At 47.2% G+C, this 26,215-nt stretch overlaps 1 protein-coding gene across 2 annotated transcripts in view; it reads right to left on the bottom strand.

Moving 5' to 3' along the window:
* The window catches only part of LOC8036317 (toll-like receptor Tollo), a 229,181-nt gene that overhangs the window by 143,758 nt on the left and 59,208 nt on the right, over positions 1 to 26,215 (bottom strand). For both annotated transcript variants that reach the window (XM_040221679.3, XM_040505012.2), the window contains exon 2: positions 15,394 to 15,470. The gene's annotated coding sequence lies outside the window, so the exon portion shown is untranslated. The remainder of the gene's footprint in view (positions 1 to 15,393; positions 15,471 to 26,215) is intronic.

Genomic DNA, 26,215 nt, shown 5'->3' with positions numbered 1-26,215 from the left:
GTATGATATATAAGGGAAAGGGAGATAAGTCTGATATTAGAAATTATCGTCCTATAACCGTGACACCGGTTATTTACAGGTTGGTAATGCAGATTATAAAGAACAGACTGGAGGAATGGGTAGATTGCGAGGGCATACTGGGCGAGTTACAGAACGGGTTTCGAAAACAAAGAAGGTTGGAGGACAACTTATTTTCTCTAACACAGTGTATAGAAATAGCGCAAAAAGAAAACAGACAGCTCTGGCTGGCATTTCTGGATATCAAGGGTGCCTATGACAATGTGAACCAAAGAAACCTGTGGGACATAATGGAGAACTTAAACCTAGATGAAGGACTAACAGCACTATTAAGGAACATTTACAAAGATAACAAGGTGATTATAACATGGGAAGGAAAGGCGACAGGGAAAATAGAGATAAGACGAGGCCTTAGGCAGGGGTGCCCGTTATCGCCTTTGCTGTTTATGTTGTATCTGAGAGGATTGGAGGATAGACTAGAGAAGAGTGGGCTTGGGTTCAACCTTTCTTACAGTAAGCTAGGCCAAAAAATTCAGCAATCCTTACCGGGATTGATGTATGCGGATGATATTGTACTAATGGCTAACAACAGGACAGAGTTGCAGGAATTAATGAGCATCTGTGGTAGGGAAGGAGAGGAATTAGGTTTAGAATTCAGTAGCGAAAAATCGGCAGTCATGATTTTTAACGAGGATGAAGTTGAGAGGCTGAAGATACAGAATATTACAGTTGAGAGAGCTAGTAAATACAAGTATCTAGGAGTATGGATATGTGATGGTGCAGAATATCTCAGAGACCATGAAAAGTATATAATAGGTAAGGGCAACAGAAATGCAGCTGTAATGAAAAATAGAGCACTTTGGAATTACAACAGGTATGAGGTGGTGAGAGAGATTTGGAAAGGGGTCATGGTGCCTGGCTTGACATTTGGAAACGCAGTGCTATGCATGAAATCCGAAGTGCATGCGAAACTAGAAATAAAACAGCGCGGAGTAGGTAGACTGGCTTTGGGGGCGCATTGCAAAACGCCAAACCAGGGAGTACAAGGAGACATGGGATGGGCATCATTTGAGAGCAGGGAAGCGGTGAGCAAGGTAGAATTTGAGGATAGGTTGAGGCTAATGGATGGGGAGCAATGGGCACGAAAGGTTTTCAGCTATTTATACATGAGGAGTGTAGACACAAAGTGGAGACAGCGCACTAGGAAATTAAGAGGAAAGTTTTTGGGCTATAGCGAAGATACGGAAGAGCAAGTCTCAGTTAAGAAGAAAGTTAAGGCCACAGAAAGGGATCGGTGGCTAGAGGGAATGCAGACAAAGACTGCTCTGGAAAGCTATAGATTAAACAAAAGAGTTATTGCCAAAGAAAGCATTTATGACAATTCTAGGGGAAGCTCATTGCTGTTTGAGGCAAGAACGGGTGTTCTGCGAACCAGAACATACAGAGTGAAGTACCAGGAAATGGATACAGTGTGCATTGCTTGTGGAGAGGAGGACGAGACGGCTGAGCACTTGATACTCTACTGCAAAGGGCTTCACCCTATGCCTACCGAAGACAACATAGATTTAATAAAGTCATTGGGTTTTAGAGACAGCGAAGGGAGAGTGGATTTCAAGACTGTAGAGATTACCAAGCAAAGATTAAGTGAATGGTGGCAGAAATCGAGAGAAAACTAGGTATTTTCTTATTCACTGATGGCAAGGGGGTTTCATAGCCTCACTTTCTTTGCACTGCGGAGTGAATATAGATTTCACATTTAAATATTCTAAGCTTAAATGGTAAAACAAAATGGCTAGGTGGCGTAAGCTACCGCCCGATCCAAAGGGCTCAGCCGTATTCATCCATCCATCCATCCAGTGGCTTCCTCCTCTCCCCCTTGGGGCGATTTCCGTAACGAACCCCCGCACAAAGGAGATCGACGTGTCGCTCCTTGATTGGCCACTTCGCCCCCGCCGTTATCTTAAAACCAGCGGACAACAGTTCTCCGCTCTCTTCTTCCTGGGATTCGGCGGCGGCGACAACGGGGAAACTTCCGGCGCACCGGTGAGCGTTTACCCCGTCCTTTGTACATTTGTGAACGACCGTTCGGCCGTGGGCGATCTCCACACTGACGGCGTTCACCAGCTTATAGCCGCTGTGTTGTTGTTATTTTGTTTCATTGTAAATGAACAGAGTTTATCACCGTTACCAACGTGACTGGTGTCTGTTTGCGCTCAACGAGCAGCATGCCACGCGAGTACGAACCCGCTTCGCGGTAGAGCGTCTCGTCGCGAACGTGGAACTCCCAAAGGCAGTGGCCCTAAGGAGAACCACAATATTCGAACCGGTCGCCGACAAAGTAACCTTGGTCGTATTCTCTAAAGATCAAGTCAGGAAGGGCGCGAAACCGTCTGACACTTCAAGATTTGTTTCCGTTTCCCCCTCAATCTTCGTTTTTCTTCAACACGTCAAGTTATGCTTCTGGTGACTCCATCCGTACTCATGACGTTGACCGTATTGTAAAAACAACGTAAACAGCTTGGGCGGTCAAGATCCATCGCGTTTGTTTTCGCTTTTTTTTAAATGGTAAACCAAGATGCCGGTACCTTGAAGAGATATGTTATCTAATACGTGATACTCTTAGCACTGTATGGTGCAAATAAGAGCAGAAACTTTGCATGCAAGCGTAAAAACTCGCCGTTTCAGCGGGTATATTTCTTCAAACATGGCATCTACATTGTAAATCTGTGTAGCCACGTTACGGCAGACCGACCACACTATCTGAACATCGTACGTCTAATGTGTTTTTTTTTTCTTTTTTGCAACGAACGCGTTAATGGTTAAGCCGTTGAAGCTCATAAGCAAGAAGAACCCCATTTTTTTTTTATTCAAAGATGCAGAGCAGCCCGCAGTCGGCGTCGACTAATCACCCGAATATGTCACCCGCACACGCTGGTACGAAAATCTTCCTCCGTCCATTCTCGGGCAAAAACTTCCAATGTACCTTGCCGGATATTTAACAACGCTCAAGTACGAAGACCAACAAATTTCATGAACAGGAACCGACTGCGTCTAATTTGTTTTGTGCTTGTATTTCTTTTTGTGTCTTTGTTCTTGAGCCGCTCTTGGATTTTCATCCTGTTTAACTTACGCCAACTGATCCAATTCTCGATCTTGTTAGGGTCCTGCTCCATTGCGTTAGAGAGGGCTCTGTTTACATAACAACACTTTACAAGATATTCAGATTCAGTGCACGAGACTGCATCGGATGAAATGTTACAAACACAGACACTAGTTTTTTTATCGACCCCCTAGCACATGATTGAGCTCGATGCCTATTTGCAAAGCTCCCCGAATACCAACACGTCAGTGACACTCACAAACAATACCCTCGTTGTACTGAAAGTCAACGAAGAGCAGGATTTGTTGACGGATCTGTTCACACGACAAGAACGTGCCTGTAACTCTCCGGCTCAGCACCAAAAAAAAAAAAAAATAATAAAGACGCAATTTTCCGTTACCGGAGAGAATTTTGGAACTATAGTTTACCCGAAAAAACTTCTACAATTCCATAAAAAGAACACTTTTCTAATGTGACTTTGCAGCCGTCTCTTTTTTAAATTAAAATGTAAAATTTTATACAACACCGATTTCAGCCAGTCTGCGTTACCTATCTGTTAACCGGAGCGTGCGAGTCTTATATTTCTCGTCTGAAATTTGATGTTTTATATCGTGAAAAGAAATTAGAATGAAATCTGTACTCCTTCCTAAATAATTTTTTGGGGCAATATATTCGTTCATGTTATGTTTGCCTCCAATAAATACACAAATGAACTTCATTTCCTTCAAAGTTTATTTGAACCGCTCAAATTGACACTCGGTGTTTGACGTGCGGTATTGAATGAAAGTACGTACGTTGCTCGCATCAGATTTCTTTCTTTGCGTAACTGCAACATTATTTGTGTGTTTTTTTACTTCCGTGTCGTGTATGCGAACAAATAAACACGACCATGTTTTTTCGTGTTTTTTTTTTCTGTTTACAGAAACAAGGCCGGCTTAACCTAAAACAAGGTATATAATTTATGAGATATCAAAATATGTCTCTCATAAGATTTCTCTGAATCAGTACCGCGCATGTATATTTCATCGGCTCTTCTATTTCGTCAATAGAGAGCAGTAGCGTGAACCGAATTTTCCTGCCCGAGTCCAATTTTCTTTCGTATCTGATGACTGGTACATCACCGGTTTGGTAAACAGAACCCGTCTCCCCCATTCAATATGGATATTTATGAAAAGTATGGGATGCTACGGCGGTTCGCCCCGATCGAAATTAAAATTGGGTCCGCAAATAACCGCCGCTCGATGAGCGTTCGAAATTCTCATTACGCTTCATTTCCCGGAACGCATAGGCGTGTTGTCGCACGCACACAGAATTGAAGAGCGCGGATACAATTATGGCGTTGAATGTGCACATTTTGTTTATGTCCGTTCTCGCGGAACTTTGACTCGTGCCTAGACCGCAGTTCCGTGTTTGCTGAAGACGATTTCCTTAATAAATTGGGATTTGATATTCAAGATATTCTCTGCCAGCATTTCTGTGCCGGTCGCGAAATAGGTCGCTAGCGACAAATGAACACAGGGGCAGAATTCCCCGTACGCCAACGGTCGATCCGCTCGAATGTAACTTGCTATTTCTTGATGATGAAACTCGCTCGGATATCGCACGATCGCTCTAGATTCACTGTTGTTTCTTTATTTTTAATGAAAGAAATGGGATCCATATCCGGCACCTCTCGAGGCTCCTCGGGGAGAGAGTAGGGGGCTTTGCGGTTCGTTTTGATCCGTTCACGAGGTCGAGTCGAAGTGTCGTTGATTACATGTCGTTGTCCATCGTAAGTCCCGTCCGAGCTGGATACTTCAAAAGTCGTGAGGAGACACGACTCCGACATAAGTCGTGCGGCGGTCCGCTTCTATCTGTTTTTTTTTTTTTTTTGCCGAAAAAAGTGTTTTTTTTTTTTTTTTTGCAAATTTCGTTTATGGTTTTTAAGGAGGCCTTGAGCATGCTCGTCACGTGCGTCCGGACAGCCACGCACAAGCTCTGTCGGCTGTCGGAATGGGGTATTCACACGAGGGAGAAATCCCGGGGATTCCTCCTCGGCGCGCGCGCATCACGAGACAAAAACGCGAGGCTTTTGCACAACGCAAAGCTTGACGTTGTCGTCACGGGATGCACGCGCCGTGGAGAAATCCCCGGGATTTCTCCCTCGTATGAATAGCCCTTTAGGGGCCCTGCTACTTTCTACTGTTTTTTAATTTGCACCGAACTTGAGCGCACTGAATGTAGTAACTTAGTGAAACTTTTCTTTTCGCGAAATTCGCTTTATTTTAAAAGTTATAGACAATTTAGAATTACAAAAACAAGCAAAAAATAACCTCCTTCATGACGTCGTAGGTCCTGGCTTGAGTGGCCGCAGTGGCCGTGAACTAGAGGAGGAATAGTGAGCTCATCGAGCGCTCACGGCCGCCGAACTCCGTGTCGACGGTGCGAGAGGGCGCCACTAAAGTATGTTCTGGATAGGCTGTATGCAGCGGGCAGCCAAAGCGGCTTTAATTGCATTTGCTGCGTGATTAAACACTAATTCGGCATGACACTTCATTGGCCACGAACGACAGCAAACACGGGGTAAAGATCAGTTCAGAATGGGAGTCACTTCGCGCTGCCATTACGCGAAACGGCCAAACCGCAAGACAAAGCCTCTTGCCGAAGGCCTTCGGAACGCTGGGAGCCGGTCGGATCCTCTTGTCCATACGACTCCAGCGCCACCGCGTGCATCCAGGATTTTTCCGTGTCGGCGCCTTGTCCCACTACTCCTTTCTAGTATGCGCCGTCTTTTCCACCGCTTGGCGGCGGGTATGTCGACGGGTCATTTCTTGTTTCCGTACTTTATAAACTGCATTGCTTTCTTTTTTTCATGTATAATAGTGAACAAAACCTACTTTTATAAATAATTGAAACGGTTCGCGCCACTTATATTTTGTATTTCGACCAAAACGAAGTTTTTAGCGGCTCTGACCAGTAGTAAGCCCAGGACCAAAGACGTCACATTTTGCGCGCTTTCGGTACCGCGGGTCGCCCTCGTCGGTGGAGGAGGTTTCCGTGTCGTCCGGTTAAAATATGGCGCACTTATATTTAGCTACTCTCTCCGTGCCCGCTGGCTTGCCCGAACCCCAAGAGACGTGGAAACCGCATAAAAGGTAGACGCTTAAATATATGATTGCAAGGCCCCTTTAAATTGCACAAGGCCTCCGCTGCTCCTCAGGTTTCGAAAACGGGAAAGGGAAGGGCTGTGTTCGAAATCTTAACCAAAGAGATCCCAGCTACTTCGACGGGTCGGCGGCGGGATAGAGGGACGCTAGACGCGGGTAGGTTTTTGAACGCAAAGGTACAAAACCCTTACCCTGGAGTAAGATCTAGTGAGTTTTGGAACACGTCCAAGAATACGAGGGCCCGGCAGAACGGATGGAGAGCATTGGCAGCTGGCGTTTGACGTCAAGTCTGACGAGGACCGAGGTCATCATAAAGTGGAGTAAGCGAAGAGGAAAGCCGTGATGTTTGCTTGGTCGTTTTCAAACAGACATCAGACTGCCGGACTGCCGGAAGCTCTAACTTCCACAATTTTTGCCGGAGTCGTGTCGCCTCACGATTTTTGAAGTGTCCTGTTTGGACAAGTCTTCACGCAGCCTGACTAGAATATTAAGTTAAGGGGAGTGTAGCGAATGCTTGAAGTTCCGTTAAGCACTTGGTGCTTTGGGAATGTTATACAATGGATGGATCAATGCAAACGGTAGAGCCCTTTAAAATGGGCGGCCGCTTGCACCACCTAGCCGATGTCAGCACGAATAAGAGTGTCTGGTTGCAAGCAGGCACTCGCTTTATGATGTCATAGAAACCAGCCCACAACGTCGCACGAGGACTCTTTTTCCAAATTTTTCACCCTCAACGAGCACGTGCCAGGTTATCACAGTGTGCAGGGGTGTTCTTTACATCTTCGTAACGGAAAGTTTGACGGGCATATCGATAGTTTAGCCCCGTGTTGCAGTACAAGAAACTTCGTCCAAATTCCGAGCTAAAAGCATGTTTTTCGTGTAACGCTTGTGAAAATATAAGACGCTGGAGAAAATCAGTTTACGGCGTTAAGTTCTTATTTCGAAACTTTTTGTTCCCGTTCCTTCTATTGAAAAGCACGGCGAAAGAGCCCAAGAATGCACCTGACCTCGTCACTTCGCCATCTCCTTCAGCACGATAAAGACCTATGCTATGGTCACGTTACGTTCACTGTATCCTGGGAAAGTGGCGCCGTTGCCTTCCCTGCCTGCTCGACGAACACAAACGAATACCAACAGACAGACGACGAAAACCTCGCATCAATCGGTCTCCGTTGCTGTGGCAATCACCCCTTCGGCCCCCGAATTTTCGAAGCTTCAAAAAGGTCGTTCTAATTCAAACGCACAATGATCACCCTAAAGCATCATCGCACTGCGTTTTTCGACAATATAAGGGTATTCGGCACTTTGTATGCAATAAAATTATCAAAAATGCCAATCTCCACGGATATCTTAAAATATTTTGTTCTTCCAGCGTATTTCAAAACAAACTTATTTTTCGATGCCTCCAAGCACCGACACCGCATGTGGTGGTGGTACGAGGATGTATGACGGTTTGGCCGGTGTGTGGAGAGAAAAATCTCGATATAGACGAAACGTCTCTATGAAGCCACCCGTCACAAGAGAATTTAGATCAGCTCACCAAGAATGGAGAGGCCAAGGAGAAATTGCTCATTTCATGAGGCAGAATGGCGATGATATGGGGTACCTGGCGCTGCACTCTAAGAAATGCCTGCGCGTCTACTTACACACAAAATACTCGAAGAGCCAATCTCTGCGATCGACGAAATCAGCTTAGGGAATGATGAGGCGGAACATCTGTTAAGACCTAAAAAATATGTCTGAGCTGTGGCATTACGCAATGCAAGCATGACGCTTTGCATTGCGTAATGCCACAGCGCAGACGTCATGTTTAGCTCTAAACGGATGTTCCTCCCATCATTCGATGAGCTGATTCATAGATCGCCGAGATTGGCTCTTTGAGTGTTTTCGGGTAAGTAGACACGCAGGCTTTTTTTAGCGTGTACTTTCGCACGATGCAGTTACTTTAGTCCCCGTTATCACGGCAGCGAAGCGTCTTTTTTATGAAGGAACGCGCGAACGCAGTGTTTGAAGCAAGCAACGGGAGACGCCATCTTCCGAGGGTCGTCTGCTAACGTGAATGCCACAACGTTTGCCGAAGTCGGACGCGCCGTTCTGGAGGTCGACGCTAAGAACCTAAAGCGGTCACCTGGCAAACCCTTTGCACTTCCGACGATGATTGGTCCACTGTCGGGCCTGATGAAGTTTCCCCGAGCGAAACGAGGGTTTGACTGCACGCAGCGCGATCTATTTGGCAGCCTTGGAGCTCAAGCTAGCGTTGCCGCGTTGGTAGCAGACGGCATTCGGAACATGGCTCTGCTGTAGCTGGCTTCAGATGCTGCGTTCACGTGCGCATCTATTGACATTCGGTGACCATACCAGACGGACTTTATTGTGCGGAAGCAGACGGTGGTGTAGCGAAATCAGGTGAGTACTTGGGTGCTTTCGCCGTGCTTTTCAATGGGCGGAATATGAACGAAAAGAGTTCAAAATAAGAACTTAACGCAGATGGATGATTTTACCCAGCGCTTAATATTTTGACGGGCCTTACACGAAAAGCATGCCGTACTGGCAATCTGACTGCTGGATATATTTTGTTCTTGGTGTTCAAAACGCGTCATCATGACGTGCAAATCGTTGACGGCGACGCCACGTACTCCGCCAGGAGAGCAGCTTGGTCCTCTTCGCCGCTGCGCTCCCGACGGCGAATGCCATCGGTGATGCCAGCGACGCTGCCGGTAATGAATGGTGCCAGGCAGCCGACCGCTGCAGTGTACTCTCGGCTTTCGTCGGCGCTTAGCGTATGCGGGCTGCCCGTGCCTCGCGGGGGCGTGCTCGACCGCAGGCGCTGATGGAGAACTCGCGTGCGGGGCCCCGGGGTCCCGGTCCCTGACCCTGAACCACGGCACACATGACCCGCGCGCTGGACGACGCCCCCTCCCCGGCTCCGTTGCGCGGCAGGAGGCCAGACTCCGCCAGTGTCGACATACCGGGGCACGCCATATGCATAATGGGCGAGAGAAGTGGTTGCGTCGCAATCATAAAGGTGACGGTCTTCTCAAATAAAAATAGAAGAAGTGCGTAATCTTGGGGATGCGTCTTGCCCACCGACAACCTTCGTGTTTTGTTGGGAATCCGATTAAATGTAATCGATGGGCCCCCTGCTACTGGTATCGGGTGGCTAGGTGGCACGAATGAAGAAGGTGTTATTTATTTTCATACATAGTATAGGACTTTGTGATGTCTGCTTATTTGTTCGTTTATTTATTTTTGTTCTCACCGACTTAACTGACCGAAGCTAAGGAGCATGAGCTTAATAAAACTCGCAATTATGCGCGTCAGCACGACAGCATGACTAAAAAAATGCTAGATTCCCCGAAATCGTTGCGATTCTGTCGAAAGAGAAGACATCTCCCGTAAGCACTCGGTTTTTACATAAAAATCAGAACCTGCAAACCGGGAAGAGACTTGTCGAGGTGAAGAAGTAAAGCATGAATCGCTTCATCTCCAACGCACGTGAACATCTAGAAAATTCCACGTCGGAGAGTTTCTCGTTGTTCCCGATAATAACGTTGCGCAGCCCACGTGAGACGGCTTCTCGGCATTTCTGGAGAGGTTTTGAATGGGCCATTATCGGGCCTTCAGCGTGACACCGAGAGCTGCGTCTCGTAGCCCTTCCAAGCGAGCACTCCATTGTTTCCTATTGTTGTTTCTGTGAATATCCACGTGCTAGACATCGGTACTTTTGAAGCTTGTTTCCGGAAACGTCCACTTACGTTCCGGCCAATCAGCGATCGTGATTACATCCGAAAGTTGCTCTCGGGTCAACTGGGCAAGGCTCGCCAGCGCCTGGCTCCGTTCATATTCCTCGTGTGGCGCGCATTTCGGTATCACTGCTGTTTTGCGACAGTTTCCTCATTTATTGTCATTGAAGCGATTTACCCATCGGCGCATCTGGATTATTAGCGACAGTGAAACGTTGGGGTGGGTGCAATGCCCTACGTTAGGAAGCACAATTTAAGAGGATGCACTATATTTCAATTTTGTTCTTGTTTAGAACCGTGTCCGTGATCTAACTAAAAAACGCCACCACAAAAAAGTGAAAAAAAAAACCAACAAAAAAAAACATGCTGGGTTTTGGAGGAACATCGGCTGAAACGGTGGCAAACACGTCGAGAGAAAAAAAAAAATAAAGGTCGTAATATTTTTCGGGCAAGCATTTAGACCCCAAACAAGTTGTGCCTTGGCAGTACCCCAATACCTGCCACTACCGGCCTCGCCGCTGCTCAATTAAAAAATTGACTGCAAGGTTAGATTCAGTTCTGCTCTCCCTTCAATTAGCCACTCACTAGATACCGGGTATCGAATCGACTGTGCGAATATGCAAAGGCCACCAGTAAAACTTTTGCACGTCCAGGCTCTGTACCATGAGAACAAAACTCACAAAAAAGCATAAGGTGATTCGATCAAAATTGCTAGGAATGCTCGGGGACAGATCTGAATAGATGGTGTTTAGCGAGAAAGATGTATTTCTAATATCAAGAGCCGATTTACGCCCACATTTCTTTTACGTTGTTTAATGTTTCTGATATACGTTATTGTAATAATGTTTTTATACGCAAAATTGTTCTGCGAAAGCTTTCAAAAATTTCTAAAAATATGCTGTTCGAAATAAAAAGAAACCCTTTGCGGGAACAAAGCACCAGCCCTGGCGGACCAAGGATCGCAAAAACACACTAATTAGCAAAATAATGAGCTAAACTATGCTAATTCATTATTTGATCGGGGAAAACAAACTTCTGGTTCCATTGAGAAACTTGATAAGCATAATCGAAAACCACTTAATAAAACCTTTAGAAAGATATAAGGCAGGGGCAACATTATACGGCGTTTCGTAAAAATGCTCAATTTCGACGATTTCCTTGGTTTCGGTTTCTTATTGGAGCGCATTTCTGCGCCCGCGGGCCCGCTCCCCAGTGGCCGAGACGCGCAACACACGTGCACTTCCTTCCATCCTACGAGGGATGCGAGTCGGGGACTTCGCGCCGCGACCAGCGGGGAGCAGGGCCGCGGGCTCCAAGATCCACTCCGATGAGAAACCGAAACCTAGCAACGCGTCCAAACTGAGTTTTTTTTTTTTCTCGTTTTTTTTCTCTTTTCAAAACGCCGTAAAATACAGTTCCTGCCTTATTTATACCTGCCTAAAAAAAGTTGATTCCGTCGTTAGGGTGATGCTTCGCATGTTTCTCAATATAACCGTATATTTGTTTTCACTAATTAAAAAAATGAATTAGTACATTTTAGTTAATTTTCTCGCTAATCAAATGATTTTGCAATCCTTGGCGTCCGCCAAGGCCGGTAGTTTGTTCCCGCAAATAGTTTCTTTTTATCGCGAACCGCATATTTTTCGGGATTTTCGAAATCTTCCGCAGAAACGTCGTGTATATATAACCTGCCGCATTTGGTCCGTTTTCGTAACGTCCTCCACGTTTCATCCTAAAAAAAAGAACGCATTAAATTGACGAATTTTGAGGTGTCGGTGTCATGGCTTGGTCACCGCATATCACCGAAGAAGCTTCTTCAAGTCCGCCCCCTCCCCCCTAACTCCCCTGCGCGAACGGACTCGCATCCACAAGCACACGTGCTTTGTGGTCCAGCGGTTTGGCTAACGGTCCCTGGAATACGTCCGTTATGCTCTTGAAACATGCAGCGAAGGTCAGGGGCCACCGTTGGACTGTCCGGAAGTGGCCGGAGGCGCTGAGCAATAAAACACCGAACTGCCCCTTTCTGTCAAAGCGCGGCTTCTACGCCCTTTCCCGAACCGTGGGAGAGTGCACTCGGGGTGATTGCCCCTCACTCCATACTATGCGACATTTTTGTTAAACTTTATTAGCTACCGTTTACAATTATTCCTTAAAATTAATGCGTTTTTTGTTTTTCTTTTTGCGCAATGGCAGTCGCAGGACAAATTCGAGAAAAACAAACAGCGTTTACCCCTTCAACCCACAGTCAGAACAAGAGGCCACCTGATCTGGTGTTAATTAAATGCCGCCAGTGTTTCACATATCGCGCAGCTTGATGAAAAAAATCCCGAGGAATCGCATTGTTGCTGTTGCCCCCGCAGCCTCGTCATCGAGTTTTGCAAAGGAGAAACTGAAAGAAAACGTCCGTTTTTAGCCTTCCAATTCCAGCGCAACGAAAACACTTCTTGGTCAGCAGCGTTGCGTTCGATTTTTCTTGGGTCCCATTAGTGCCAGTATGAGTGTGTAAAGCGAGAAACATTCCTACCCAATATCCTCGCACGGCCTCTTTAAAGGGTGCTGCAGCGCACGTGACAAAGCGTCGGAGCCAAGCCAGGGCTGAGAACGTACCAGGTGCCATTCGGTCGTAGTACGAACGGGATCGAAAAGGCCCAAAGGCGAAAGGAAACGGTTTGAATGTTTGGAGAGGGTTCAATTGAGAGGGCCCGAACAGTTATGATGCGAAATAAAAAAGGGGCGAAATGCGAACGAGTCGTTTTGAGATACACTCTGCAGTGTACGTCTGGAAAAATAAAGATTTGAATTTGAAAAATGCTGCTGTGCAACCGGTGTTCGAGTGACCGCGGCACCAGTGTTGGCAGTAACGCGTTTCAAGTGACGGCACACTTGTTTTGGTAACGTACCAACGTACTTGCATACATTTTCAAAGCAGTAACGGATATCGTACTTACGTTACTTATTTCAATTAACGGGTAACATAGTTGCGTTACTCGCGACGTCTTTCCAAGAATTTAGAAAAATTACATTTAGTAATTTTTTTCCGCGGGTGTCGGCTTCAAGTCATACGAATACTTGCTCTTTTCGCGTTCTTCTTCGCACTTTTCCTCGCGAGTATTGAGGTGGAACCCTAAACAGATAAGGCAATTATGTTAAGTTTCTTCTTAAACATAATGTTTCTTGAAATATGGCGATTATACATACTAGTTACGTGGAAACAGTAAAACGTTTTAATTCACAAACAAAACGTTACGCAAAAGTGACGTGCGTTACCTTTTGCCAGTAACGGTAACGCGTTCCTTCTATTTTGAGGTAATGTAGACGGTAACACGTCCTCTTTTTTTGGAAGCAACGGGTAACGCATTTCGTTACTTTTTGTACGGTACCGTCCAAAACAGTGCCGGCAGCTAACAGGGTAATAAACCAACCATTGAAGCGACTCCTTCGTTTGTAGATTTCTCATAAGGTTGCATAGGTATGTGCGAATTCGACCTGCATTATGCCTTTATATTTTTCTTTCCCTCCCTTGACCGCTTGCATTGTTCCATTCTCGCAACATACGACTATTTATAAGCTCAAAAAGTTGGATAAGTATTTTATTCTTCACGAGTAAAAGAGACATAAGCGAACTTCGTGAAGTCGCTCGTTTTCTAGGAATGTATCGTACTGAATCGGAACCATTCCATCGTTCGATGAATTAGATAAAGGACAATCAACAACGTAGCGGCGAACATGTTTTAGTGTAAACTGAAAGAACGCTAAGAAATGCAAAATTCCTTCGCAACCTTCGTGTATACGAAGCGTTAAGTCCCGAACGAGATTGCGTTTGCGCAGGATGGGGAGACAAATAAGTGCTGCGTCTCAACTCGTTTAGGGTTCGCGACAGACATTGGCACAAACGTTTTGAGAAAGCGGTAAAAAAAAAGAAAAAAGGAAGCACACAATGTCGGGCTCCCTTGCGAAACTTGCACTCGCCGTTCCGCGCTCTAAGGCGCGTAACAGAAACATTTTCACGCATCAACGCCGTCTCGTCCCTTTTCTTTTGCTCGACGCCTTCTCGAAGCATCAAAATCGACGACGAGAAATCCCAGCCAGGGTCGCCTTCCAGAAAGCGGCGTGGCGCAACACGACGCAGCGCACACCAAATAGCCCGAGTCTCAAACTGCGCGAATTTTATTTTTTTTCGCCACACATTTTTTTTTTTTTTTTCGCTAGAATCGAAGTTGGGAAACTATTTGCAGGAGACGGAACGAACACCGCGAGGAAATAGCAGGCCCGGGTCTCACCTACACACCGTCCCTCCTGGAGACGACGGGGCGAAATTGAGACCGTCTCTGAAAGGGGGCCCCTTTCAAAAGGGTACTCAGAGCCAGGGTTGGGAGGATAGCCGCAGCTGGCTCGGTCCGCGTCAAAGCAGGGGCCCGCGGTCTCGATCTCGGACGCACGCACTACGGACGCACACTAGGAGACGGAGGAGGGGGGCACCGCCGCGTGCGCCCATTCACTCGACGTTCGCTTTCATCGCCAGATCAGCAGCCCGAATCCCCGAGGAAGCGCCGGCAAAGCAGCCGGTCGCGGTTCGGGCTTCGAGGGCCGAAGGTTCGGAGAAAAGCGGAAAAGTGGAAGCTGGGAGAAAAGGAGACTCGAAGACGTCGTCGCCGCCTCCACTCGGACTGTGTGCTTTCGTTTCAATTCGGAGAGAGCCCGCAGGCTTCGCTCCGGGAAGTTTGGACATTCCGCTTTCTTCGAAGTAACCCTGTTTCGGGAAAATGTGGCGGGCCTCGCTGGCCGAGTCTGTTCACCCATTGCAGCTCGGAGCGCGTGTAGTGGAGCCTTGCGCTGCAGAACCTAGGGGTTGAATCCCCACCCGTTTCGATCTGGATGAGCATCGTATACCGACGTCACTACTGCGTGGTGCACCTTAAACACCCCAGGTTAGCAGTGATACTGTACTCGCTAAATTTATCATCTACACTGCACACCAGACGCCCGTTGGGGTTGGATAACTTCCGCCTGTCGGCACATACACGCGACACGATTTAAGATGCGACAAAGATGTGTCTTAAACGAGAATGCAGTGAGCCCGTTTGTAGCGAATTAGGCGTAACTTAGTCGAGGGTTCAACGATAAGTCGAGTGATTATCGAGGTAAGTGGGCGCCATCTTGGAAGTGGTGTTTTAAAATGCAAAGCGGTGACGCCGATGTTACCTCGATATTTTTTCTACCTATTTCTCAACGTTCGACTAAGTTGCGCCTAGTTCGTTATAATTAGGCTCACTGTATTTTTTTTTTTCGTACTCCCCATCTTTTTTCCCCCCCTCTCTTCCATGCCATGTAACAGATTCCACACGACTGTATGTGTGGGTATTGAATTTGAACTTGACGCACTCACCGTTCCTAGAAACATCAAATCCAAGCTTCAGGCACACGTAATCCTCCGTATCTCCCGGTCCAAGTCGAGGCTTGACTCTGCAACATAAAAAACGACGAAAAAAAATTTAGAAAAACAGTTCTCACTTTTGGAATACGGAGACAAGCGAGCGTTCCTTGAACACATTCCCCTTTATGCTCGTTGGCAATTTACCTCTGAAAATAAACCCGAGGTGTTGCGCGCGCATTTTTATTTAATTTCAGTTAGTGTACGTCTTTATAGAATACATCCTCGCAGGCTACGACCGCGTTGTCAAGCTACTTCTTTCTACGGGACTTGTGCACATGCAGGCTGGATCGAAGTAGACACGGGGATTTTCGTCCGTTCCGCAAAGAGGGGGAAAGGTGGTGTAGAGCCATTGCCTGCGTTTTTGATAGTTTTAGACGATCCGAATATTGTTGTGCGGCTTGCTGCTAGCCATTCCTAAACCCATCACCTTGGTACTGAAATACTACAAAAAGGTTTTACGCGACGTTGCCTCTGGATGACATCTTTAACAGAAAAAGATAGTTTTTATGTGGCCTTTCGGAAGAAGTGAACAGCCCGCGTGTACAGCTTTGACAGTGCCCAAGGAGCGCACGGGCCTTGAGTACACCAAGACGTCGCCTGGTGCGTGCGCAAACGCTTCATGACAATAGAGATGATTATTATCATGATCATCGTCGTCGTCATCATCATCATCATCGTCGTCGTTGTCGTTGTGATTATTGTTGTTGAGCGTAATACCATTCAGGCTGTAGTGAGTAGCGAGTGTTCACAGGCGTCTACGCACCAATCATGGACGGCCACGTAGCTACGAGGGGCGCGATTGATAATGAACTCACGATTTATAGGAGCTTCGGCGGTTCGTAAATCATTTCAATGCTTTTCATATACACGAATCGGTCGAGTAAATTGTTCACGTACATTGTGGCGACTGTAAAAGAGGGGCAATTTCCCAGAAACAATGGCGCAGCCTCTCAAGTCCACGAACATCTCGCTATTTTTACTCGCAGTTACAACAAACAAAACAATCGTCGCAACGAAAAAACAACAACAAAACGATGATTAAATCTTTGGATTATAAGTTCTCAAACGGGTTCCTCGGCCATTAGTGGAGAGAAATAGGTGTTTCTCGAAATTTTAAGACTCCCTGGCATGGATAAATTATATGACGTACGGGCATCAAAATGATAGCCTATATAGTTACCGCCTTACTCTATATCGGTAGAGCAGAACTGTACGTAACCCGTTACAGGTAACGAGTTACTTTACTTTGCCATATTTTTTTCGGTAACAAAGTAACGACTTGGTTACTTTTCAGGAGAAGCAACGAAATTTGAATCCTCTTTATTTTTGAATGAAGGAATGAGTAGAGGTATTCAGTTACTTGTAGAGAAGACAAGACAAGCACACAACCTAGTTCTCACCCCATCTAACACCTGTAATTTTCACAGCGAGAAAACGCTAGATAGTAACCACAGTTATTTCTAGATGAACGCGTTAAAAACCGAGTAATTATTAACGACGAGAAATACTGGAAGCGGCTACTGCTTCATTAAAAAACCCATTCAGGGTAACGGTATAAAAAAGCGTTACTTCCAAGCTTCCTTTTGAATCGCAGTGCAGCTAACGTACACATATTTACTTTTTGAGTAACCCGACACCCGATACCCCGCCGACGCCTTTGCGCCTGCATCGTATCGTCATCGGGTATATTGTTATCGGAGGTATCAAAACAATTGACTAAAGCTCTCTTATAGTAACGAGTAATGGTATTTATTAGTTTCTTCATTTCAGTAAGGTGCACATGTCTGCGGTCGAGAAGGAGAGATCCAACGTCCTTCGCCAAAGTCGAGCGTGCCGCTAACTTTAGCAGCGGTCAGCTCAGCCGGGGTCAAGGAGGCTCCGGGCAGAGTTCCGAGCCCGGGGTCCCCGAAATTAGCCCCAATCTGCCGGCGGCACTCTGCCATTACGGGGCCGGCTATCGGCCGGCCGACGAAAGATGCCCCGCCGCGCAGGGATGGGGCGAGCGCGGGCCTCCCGGTCGATAGGTGCTGCGGGTTCCGGCTCGAGCAATTGGCCCCCAAATAGTGATGGCCCGTCCTCACTTAGCCACGGGGCCCGGATACACTTTCTTCCGTTTAGTTAAGCACACAAAGAGGCTCCGGCCGAGGGGCGCCCCAGAGACTCGGAGGCTTTCTCGTTTCGTCGCTCCTTCCTCACAGCGCCGAGAAGATACAAAGGAAGGAACGCCGCGCTCGCTCCTTCCAACTCCACTACAGCGTCAAAATAAGCGAGAAACAAAGCCTGCGCTGTTAAAATAGCAAGGAGCTCATAAGGAGCATTCCGAAAAATTAAGTAATGGCGGACCTTTCTCTGCTGAATTAGGCACAAACACGCTGCCTACAAGGGAGCCCGCGTTTGCCCACCCCGGTTGTGGGCAGTGCCCGGAAATCAATTAATATGGCAATTTAGGCCAGTTGCTTCGTGACCCTAGATAGGCGCCGAAAAAACAGAAGAAGAGACGTAAACAGTGGCAGGGTTTACGTCTCTACTTGTCCTTGTGAATTTTCGGCGCCTATCCACAAACGCGGAAATCAAATTCGCATGAAACAAGGTGTCCGGGCATGCGCAGTACAGATTCGCTCTTAGAAATGTCAAAAAGCCCACTTGCCCTCAAGATAAGAAAAACCCTGTTTGCGAGGAACAAACAGTAAATGTCGACTAACTTTAAGATTAAAACGCATTCAGTGCTGTGGCAACGAGCATAGACTGAACACATGAGATGCCACGCTTCAACAGACGCGTAATTTTAGACCACAATATTTGCTTCAGGAACCATGACCCACTGCTCTGCGGCGAAGCAGACGCACAATCATTTGTTATTTAGTAAACGCGCGTCCCTTAGCCTCTAGGCGTCATTACTTTTTCCGCGAGTGAACTCAAGCCTCTCGGGATAGATTCCTACATTTCCCCGAGCGTATGCTGCCCCACCATTCACACCGAAAACCAAATATTGATCTTCATCACTGTCGTGGCGTTGCCGAAAAAAAAGAGACAAAATATGTCACAGGCAAATAAAAGGAACGCGTTACAAACCTACGTTACTTCTAAATAAAAGAAACGCGTTACCAACTCCGTTATTTCGAAATAAAAGGAACGCGTTACCGTTACCGAAAAAAAGTAACGCACGTTACAGTTGCGCTACTTTTTATTTGCGAATAAAAACGTTTTACCGTTGCATGCATAGGCGCCATCATTCGAGAAACATTAGGACCGTAATTTGCATTCCCAGGGCATCGCTCCGTACTCTATACGCCCAGAACTTTTTTTCGAGAAAGTGCACGTTTCGTCATTCCCGACGCATAATAGCAGCGAGCGCGTATTGCCGCAACCTGGCAGCCACCTCTCCGCCGCTGCAGGTGCACCGACGACGAAGCATCGTTAGCGACCCGATGGCGTCACCGCGTGGGGGCGTTCCGGCGTCGTGCAACGCCCGACCGCGGGGGATGCTGATGAGTGGGGCAGCATCCGTTCCTAAGCTCGCAGCTGTCCTTGGCGTTACCGAAAAAAGTAACGAAAGACGCTACCCGTTGCTTGTAAAATAAAAGGAACGCGTTACCGCCCCACGTTACCTCAAAATAAAAGGAACGCGTTACGGTTACCGATAAAGCACGTTACTTTTGTGTTAATTTGTATTAGAGAGTTTTAGCAAACCGTTGCCGTGTTCCGCGTACCACACTAACCGCTCATTCACACTGGAAGCGGATCCGCGTTCGCAAAGCGGTTGCGAACGCGGTTGTATAAAGATCCAGTACAATTGCACGCGCACTTGATGTCATGGAGTGCGCGTGCAATTGCACTGAATCTTTCTACAACCGCGTTCGCAACCGCTTTGCGACCGCGGATCCGCTTCCAGTGTGAATGAGCGGTAACGGAGCATTTCAAGCATGCTTTTAAGCGCGCGCCCGGGTGATACCGTGAGCACGGGGCGCGCGCTCAAAAGCATGCTTCAAAGGCTCCGGTAGTGCGGTACGCGGAACACGGTGACGGTTTGCTAAAAGTCAGTTTTTATGAATTAAAGTCTTTTACTGTTTTGACGTTACCGGTATATATAAGCGTCGTATCTTAAGAAACACAATGTCCATGCAGAAATTTGATTACTTTTGATTAAGTTGTTGCTGCGATGTGACAGGGTTGTCGGACAACACGGGGAACGAGCAACAAGTTGCGCGACTGTTGGACAACATGTTGGGCTGCTGTTGCTGTCGTGTTGCAAGTATGGCCTACAATATGTAAAAAAAAAGTTAAAAGAAAAAAAAAATGACTGGACAATACATTTGAAGAATCAAGAGAATCAGAACTAGAATAGACAACTGTAAAGTTATTATGAACCGGGTAAAAGTAAAGAAAATTCATGCGTTTATGTTTCTTTTTTTGTTTTCTTTCTTTGGAAAACTGCACGTCGTTGATGGTAGACACATTACCATACCCTACCCATAAAACAGAAAATAGAGAATGGTCACTCAGCGAACAGATTATGGTTTTCAAATGCTATAGATTTCACACTAACGCATTTATTAAACAATCTCCGTATAAATAGTGTGGATCGAGACCGGCTTAACCTTTAAAAACTTAACGTTGTATTTTTGTACATGACTTCTGCAATGTTTACAATGTCGTTTTAGGTTCTTTGAGTTTTTCTATGCGCATGGCTCATTGTTCCATTTTTTAACCTTATTTTGTTCTAGTGTTTTTTTTGTTTTTGTTTTTTCTTTAATGTGTTCTTTATCCGTTTGCTGCGGACCATTGTAGGGGCCCGAGGACTTGACAAACTGTACATTACAGACTTTTGCCCTGGGATTCCGATCATAACTGATGAAAATAAAGTTATTATTATTATTATTATTATTATTATTATTATTATTATTATTATTATTATTATTATTATTATTATTATTTATGGGCTTTTTGTGGCTTTCATCAAGCAGTGGTGATACACGATTGCACGCCAGTCAAGAGTGCGACGGCCGTGTATCCCAACTGCGTGATGTACGTTGAAGGTGAACCGATGTCGTCAGAGCTTAAAACAGACCCAACTCTAACTTTATAATTACGAAACTATTTTTATTTGCCTTCTCTTTACACGATCACAACAAAAAAGAGCAGATGAATTCAAGTCAACCCCCCCCACAGACGCATCAACGATTCGCTTCTGTATCAAATAATGTTCTTTCTTCTCATGTCTTCTCCAAGCAAGTTGCTAAAATAACGACTCAAGTTGAAGCGACCCGTAACTGCACCTGTAAGCGCATCGCTGTATCGTGGTGTTTAAAATGTTACGTTCAAATGGTTTCTCTGCGTTCAGAGCGATCAAAACGAGTGCAACAACCGAGTCACCCTGACAGGTTTTCGCCGCCTGCAACGTGACAACTAGCGCAAGTATTCGTGAAAAAACCACGAGTCACGGTTGTCCCGAAGTCGCCGACGTTGTGGTCATTGTGTTTTGCTCTTGGGCGCCACTGACGCAAAGGCGTGAACCAACCTTTAAAGGCTGCGTTCCTACTAGGCACTTTTATGGCCTACAAAGCGAAGTATCCTCATGCGGGGTCCTCTGCTTTGTAATATAGGAAAAAAAAAAAAAGCAATTTTTTTGTTAAATCGTTCATTTGTCATGGTTCGGTTTGTCGCCATATATATATAATTCTAATGCTGGCAAATTCATCCAGAAAGGAAACAAAATATATATATATATATATATATATATATATATATATATATATGTTTCCTTTCTGATTGAATTTGCCAGCATTAGAATTACTGGTCACGCGATTCATGTGAAACGCTACAAGCTTCGAGCGACAGCGACTGTAATCCAAAATTCAGAAAGCAGCTCGTCGGATCGATCATCGAGGGCAGGCGGGTTGAGCACAACCGAACCCTAGTGTATGCACATATCCTGATGGCTATCGTCATGTAAAAGGACGGAGAAATACTGTGCACGGTCTTTGAGAGAGTTCGCTTCTCTTTATAAAATCGCGTTATATTAGTAAAAAAGCAAATCAGGTGTTTTTCTTTTTTTGCTTCTTCCCAGTTGCAATGTGAATTGAATTTTGTATTACGCTACACAAACCACAAGCGTTCATGACTTCAAACGAAGCTGATCAGTTGGGTATTATACGTGCTGTTGCCGGGTTGAAATGTTGACGGTTTCCAGGTGATAACTACTGCTCAATTTAATAATGAAAAGAAAAAAAAAAGCTTCCGGTTTACCGTTTGATTTGTCCTCATATCCTTCGAACAGCGAGCAAACAATATGTCTCGTATTCATGGATTCGATTTCCCGCTGAATGCAAAACTCGCGCAACAAAGCATCGACCTTTTGAAATAGAGGTGAAAAAAAGAAGCGTAATGTATCTCGCCACACTCTTAAAATAACTCTAATACCTTCGATGTTTCAATTCTTGCAAACAAATACCGCCTGCACCCTTTAATCACTCCTGTAAAAAATAAAAATATTTTTAACGTAGAAAGATATTTATGGCGAGAAAATATATATTGCAATAAAGCGGAGAAAGAAACACGAGAAAAAATATTTAAAAGACCAAATCACACACGCACACACATACACAAACACACACACACACACACACACAAAAAATGCTATGAAGGGATTTACATGGTCAATACCCGATGCTGGAATTACTGGGGGGAGAACGGACATAGAAATTCACGTGTTCGTGCAGTTTCGTAACCCGTGGCTCGAGTACTGCTCCCCCAGCTCACTGGCGTCCTCCCACTCTATGCGGGCAGAGGCCGAGGGAGAGGAGGACATCAGAGCGGGAACGCCAGAAAGCCGAGTTCTGACTGGAAGGCTCCGTGGGGTAGACCCAAGGATGGATGGATGGAGGGATGTTACTGGCTTGCCCTTTGTAGCGGGAGGCAGCTTGCGCCACCTGGCCTAAGTCTAAGCAAAGCTAGCTGGCTTTGTCTAGACCCACTGCTCGAACGCAAACGCCGAAAGCCCGACGCCAGCATTCGGGGTTAAACGCGTTCGAAGACTGAGTAGAGGGAAAGGCTTTGGGTCTACCCACTCATCGGTCCAATCGGAGTTCGGCTCGTCTCCGCGCTTTCTCGTTGCCTCCTCTCTCGCTGTAACAGCGGGCTTAGGGTTTACGCGTGGATTGTTGTCGAAAACAAGAAAACATATCTAGGCCTGTATTTCCATCTCTCCGACCTTCATCCCGAATGACGACCCTCGAAACGTGTCCTGGAACGTTCATACGCAACCCGCGTCCGTCGTCCACAGGAAACGCCGAGTGTCGAGATGGACCGCGCGCCACAAATCGTCGAGCCAGCATTAGCAATACCGTCACCGCAGCGACGACAACGACAGCGAGTCCGCGATGAGGCCGCCGTGGCGACCTTGGTCCGACCGCGTAATGAGCGGGACCTTTTCAGCTCCGCAGTGTCGACTTCCCGCGGCGGCAGGAAGAAGGACCGGGCCTCGGCCCGAGACGCGCTCGAGTGGCGCGCCCGGGACGGCCCCGGGAATATCAACCGCAGACGTCGTTAGCGACCGTCTTTCAATTGCACGTCTCCGTCGGCCACAGCGTCTCGACTCCTGCGAGGGCCAGGTACAGGACGCCGTGCCCCATTGTCCGTGCTTCGAGGGGGAAGAGCGCCGCCCTGCCGCCGTCATTACTCGGGGGGGCCTCTGTCATTAGACGCGTCCCTTCCTCTACGCGAGGCAGCAGCAACAGCAGAGCTTCGGGATGCGAGCAGGCTGCACGGGGAAACGAGCCCTCGCCGACAGTGGAGTGCGAGCTACGCGTTTGCCGAACCCTGCCATCCCGTGACCACGCCGCCCGGCTTGTACTCACACGACCGATGCCTCTATCATCTTCGGGATAGAGGGCGGATGGAGGGTGCCGATTGAAACCCCCCCATATTACCAGTCCCAGACTCTGACTTTCTACGGTGCCCTCGCGATGTATTCGCGCGTTTGTTTTATTTTCCCCAGCCGCAGGTCGACGTCCATCTCGTCCACATCGCGTAACGGTCTAGACGTACCGCGGTACTAGTAAGATGGAGGCATCGCGGCTTCATTTCCGCAACGGGTAACCGCGCTTGAACCGCTGTTCGGATGACCAAAGGTACGTCTCACACGGGCGAGAACGGGACAGTCACGTGGTTTGAGGACCGACACTCGATTCGTCAGGACGCACGTAAGTTCCTCGGCATTGTCAGCTGAGGCTTTGGGCGGAGTTCACGCCGTCGCCTGAGAGGGACAGGCCCCAGTGGTCTCGAGCAATCGTCCCCGGCAATCGGCGGCGTCTGAGCCCCCCGGGCAACAGCGGGGACGCGAGAAACGCGCTCTCCTGATGGTTTTATTTTCCGAGTTTCGGGAAGGGGGGCCCGAGAAGGAAAGATTGCCGGTTGCGTGTGCGCGCCAGTTCGACTCGGGTCGTTTGATTCGGGCTCTTTCCGGCTCTGGGAACGGATCTGCCTCCTCGGGAGAGTATCACACGCCCGTTGTTTCGGACGTCGAGAGAAATGTTCTTCCGTTTGTTTGTGTTAGAGATTTCTTTGGTAACGCGGAAAGGGAAGCTACCGTTGCGGTTATAGGAAATAACACGCTCGTTTGCACTTCCAAGGAGACTGAAAAGAAGAGAGATGAAAGCGGGGGTGTTTCCTCTCCGCTGATAGATTCTGCATTGTTCGATATGCAAATTCGAAAGCCTCTCCGATGAACGTGCGTCCGTGGAGGGAAAACTATGCAAATAATCCCGACGCATGTTTTCGCGTCGTCGTGTATCGTATATACGCAAACACGCAGATACATAAAACATAATATCGCGATAGAACGAAAAGCCTCAAAACTTCGCTCAGGAAGCCCAAACTCGTATTTAGGTCGTCGTCCCTATCGTAGTCATTTTCTCCCCAATGCCGACAAATAACTTTCGGTCCCGGAAGCCGCGTGTAAAAAGGCACGCCCTAAAAGCCACGGACGTTATCTCCAAACGTTTCACTACCAAAATTAGTCGTGGAAACAGAGTCCCCACGCGACACCATTATCGATCCAACTTTAAAATCTGTCCCAGCGACCGCGTTTAAAAAGGGCGACGAAGCGGAAACGAGACGCTCGTTTCCGCTGCCGCTCTCGCTCGGATCGCGCGCTCGCACCTACGATACCACGCCGCAGTTGTGTAACACGCCGGGCTTCAAGATGGCCACTTCCGCTTCGGAGCTTGTGGGCTGTTTCAAAGGCGGCCGACGCAGCTTCCGACGCCGCTGTTAACGGAACTTCGCGCGGGAAAACAGCGCTTGTTTTTGCGCGGGTTTCATGTAAGAGCCAAAAACATGTCAGCGCGGTTCGAAAGCCCCAAAACAACGCGTCAACTTCCCGCGAAAATCGCTCGCTTCCTGAGATGGCTCTTTTCGAAGCGACCACCTCCTGATAAGACTGGGTACCTCCGTAAAGTTTGAACGCTCGCACAGCCGCAGTGAGTGACCACTGCTACAGCCTGAAACCAGGTCATTATGACGTCACTTCCGTTCGGCACTGCCGCGTACATGTACGATGTGATTGGATACTTCCAGGAAACCGCTAAGCGGACGTTCGATCCATTAACTGTTCGTTTGACTTTCGGACACCGCACGGCGTCCGTCTTCAACACTGCGCGTGCGTGATCGTGACATCTCGTCAACACTGCTCGGGTTCCTGTGCGTAGAACAGATTACAAATGGCCTTGTTTCACCAGGCCGACGAAAGAGCAACCCTGCTTGAATTTCTTGTGTTTTCCTCGCTAACTACTGGATGTTTGCTCAAAATTAAAAACTTAATTATATTGTTACATTAAATTTTTTCTTCAGAAAAACATTTTTGTTTTTTAGTCCTTTCACAAATGAAAGAAACTTGAAGCAGGCTCCGTCAGCTAATTCGAAAGTCGTTAGATTTTAAAATCCCAAATCGGAAGGTAGAAAATGCTTCACGAGTTACTCAGGATCGTTCTAAGGGCGGTGTTTCCTTCAGTTCGGCGGCCGCCCGCGTCCGCGTCCCACTCACCGCCGTCAGGACCCAGAGGGAAGGCGCAGATCGAAGTGCGGACATTAGCGAGGGTTGCCCGCTGTTTGTCCGTCGTTGGCCGGCACGACCAGCGCCCATTGTTTGGGCGCGGTTTAAAGAGCGCCGGCTTCCTCGCCATCGGCGGCCCTCCAAAGCGGGCTCGATAGCTCCGGCCTATAAGGCTGTGCTGTCCGTGCAGCCGATACAATGGCGCCGCTCTCGTTTCCCGGAGGAAAAGCGAATTCCCCACCGCGATAACGACTCTGGCGACGGGGCACTTGCCGTTGATCCAACCACTGTTGCTTTCCAGAATGCCGAAACGGGGAGGGCGGCGATCCAAACAGCGGTGCATCGAAACTAAAAGCTTCTTTCGTCGGTCCGCCGTTCTCTCGACAGCGAAGACTACGGCACGAGGCTTTGAAACGGGCTTTGAAAGAATTTGCACTCGCGCACATACGTGACACGGTTTGTCAAACGGCGACGTTTTTGTGGACCCAAAATACGACTTCCAAACAGAAAAAAGCAATATTTATATTAGCGTGCCCATAACAAATTAGCTCATCCTATTTAATCACTCGGCAGTTTTTTACGCCGTCTGTTTGAGGATTAGGCAAGAAAGGGAAAGCAAACTCTGCCGCCTTATGAAATAATAAAAAAATATATTTTGTTTTAAAGACAATTTTCGCTCGTTCGCTCCTCCAGAACGAGGCCTGTTCCAAGATATATTTTGGT

Source organism: Ixodes scapularis, unplaced genomic scaffold (assembly GCF_016920785.2).
Source record: "Ixodes scapularis isolate PalLabHiFi unplaced genomic scaffold, ASM1692078v2 PGA_scaffold2__306_contigs__length_199485367, whole genome shotgun sequence".
Taxonomy (NCBI): domain Eukaryota; kingdom Metazoa; phylum Arthropoda; class Arachnida; order Ixodida; family Ixodidae; genus Ixodes; species Ixodes scapularis.
The sequence above is the reverse complement of the archived record's forward strand: the minus strand, read 5'-3'. Positions and strand labels throughout refer to the sequence as shown.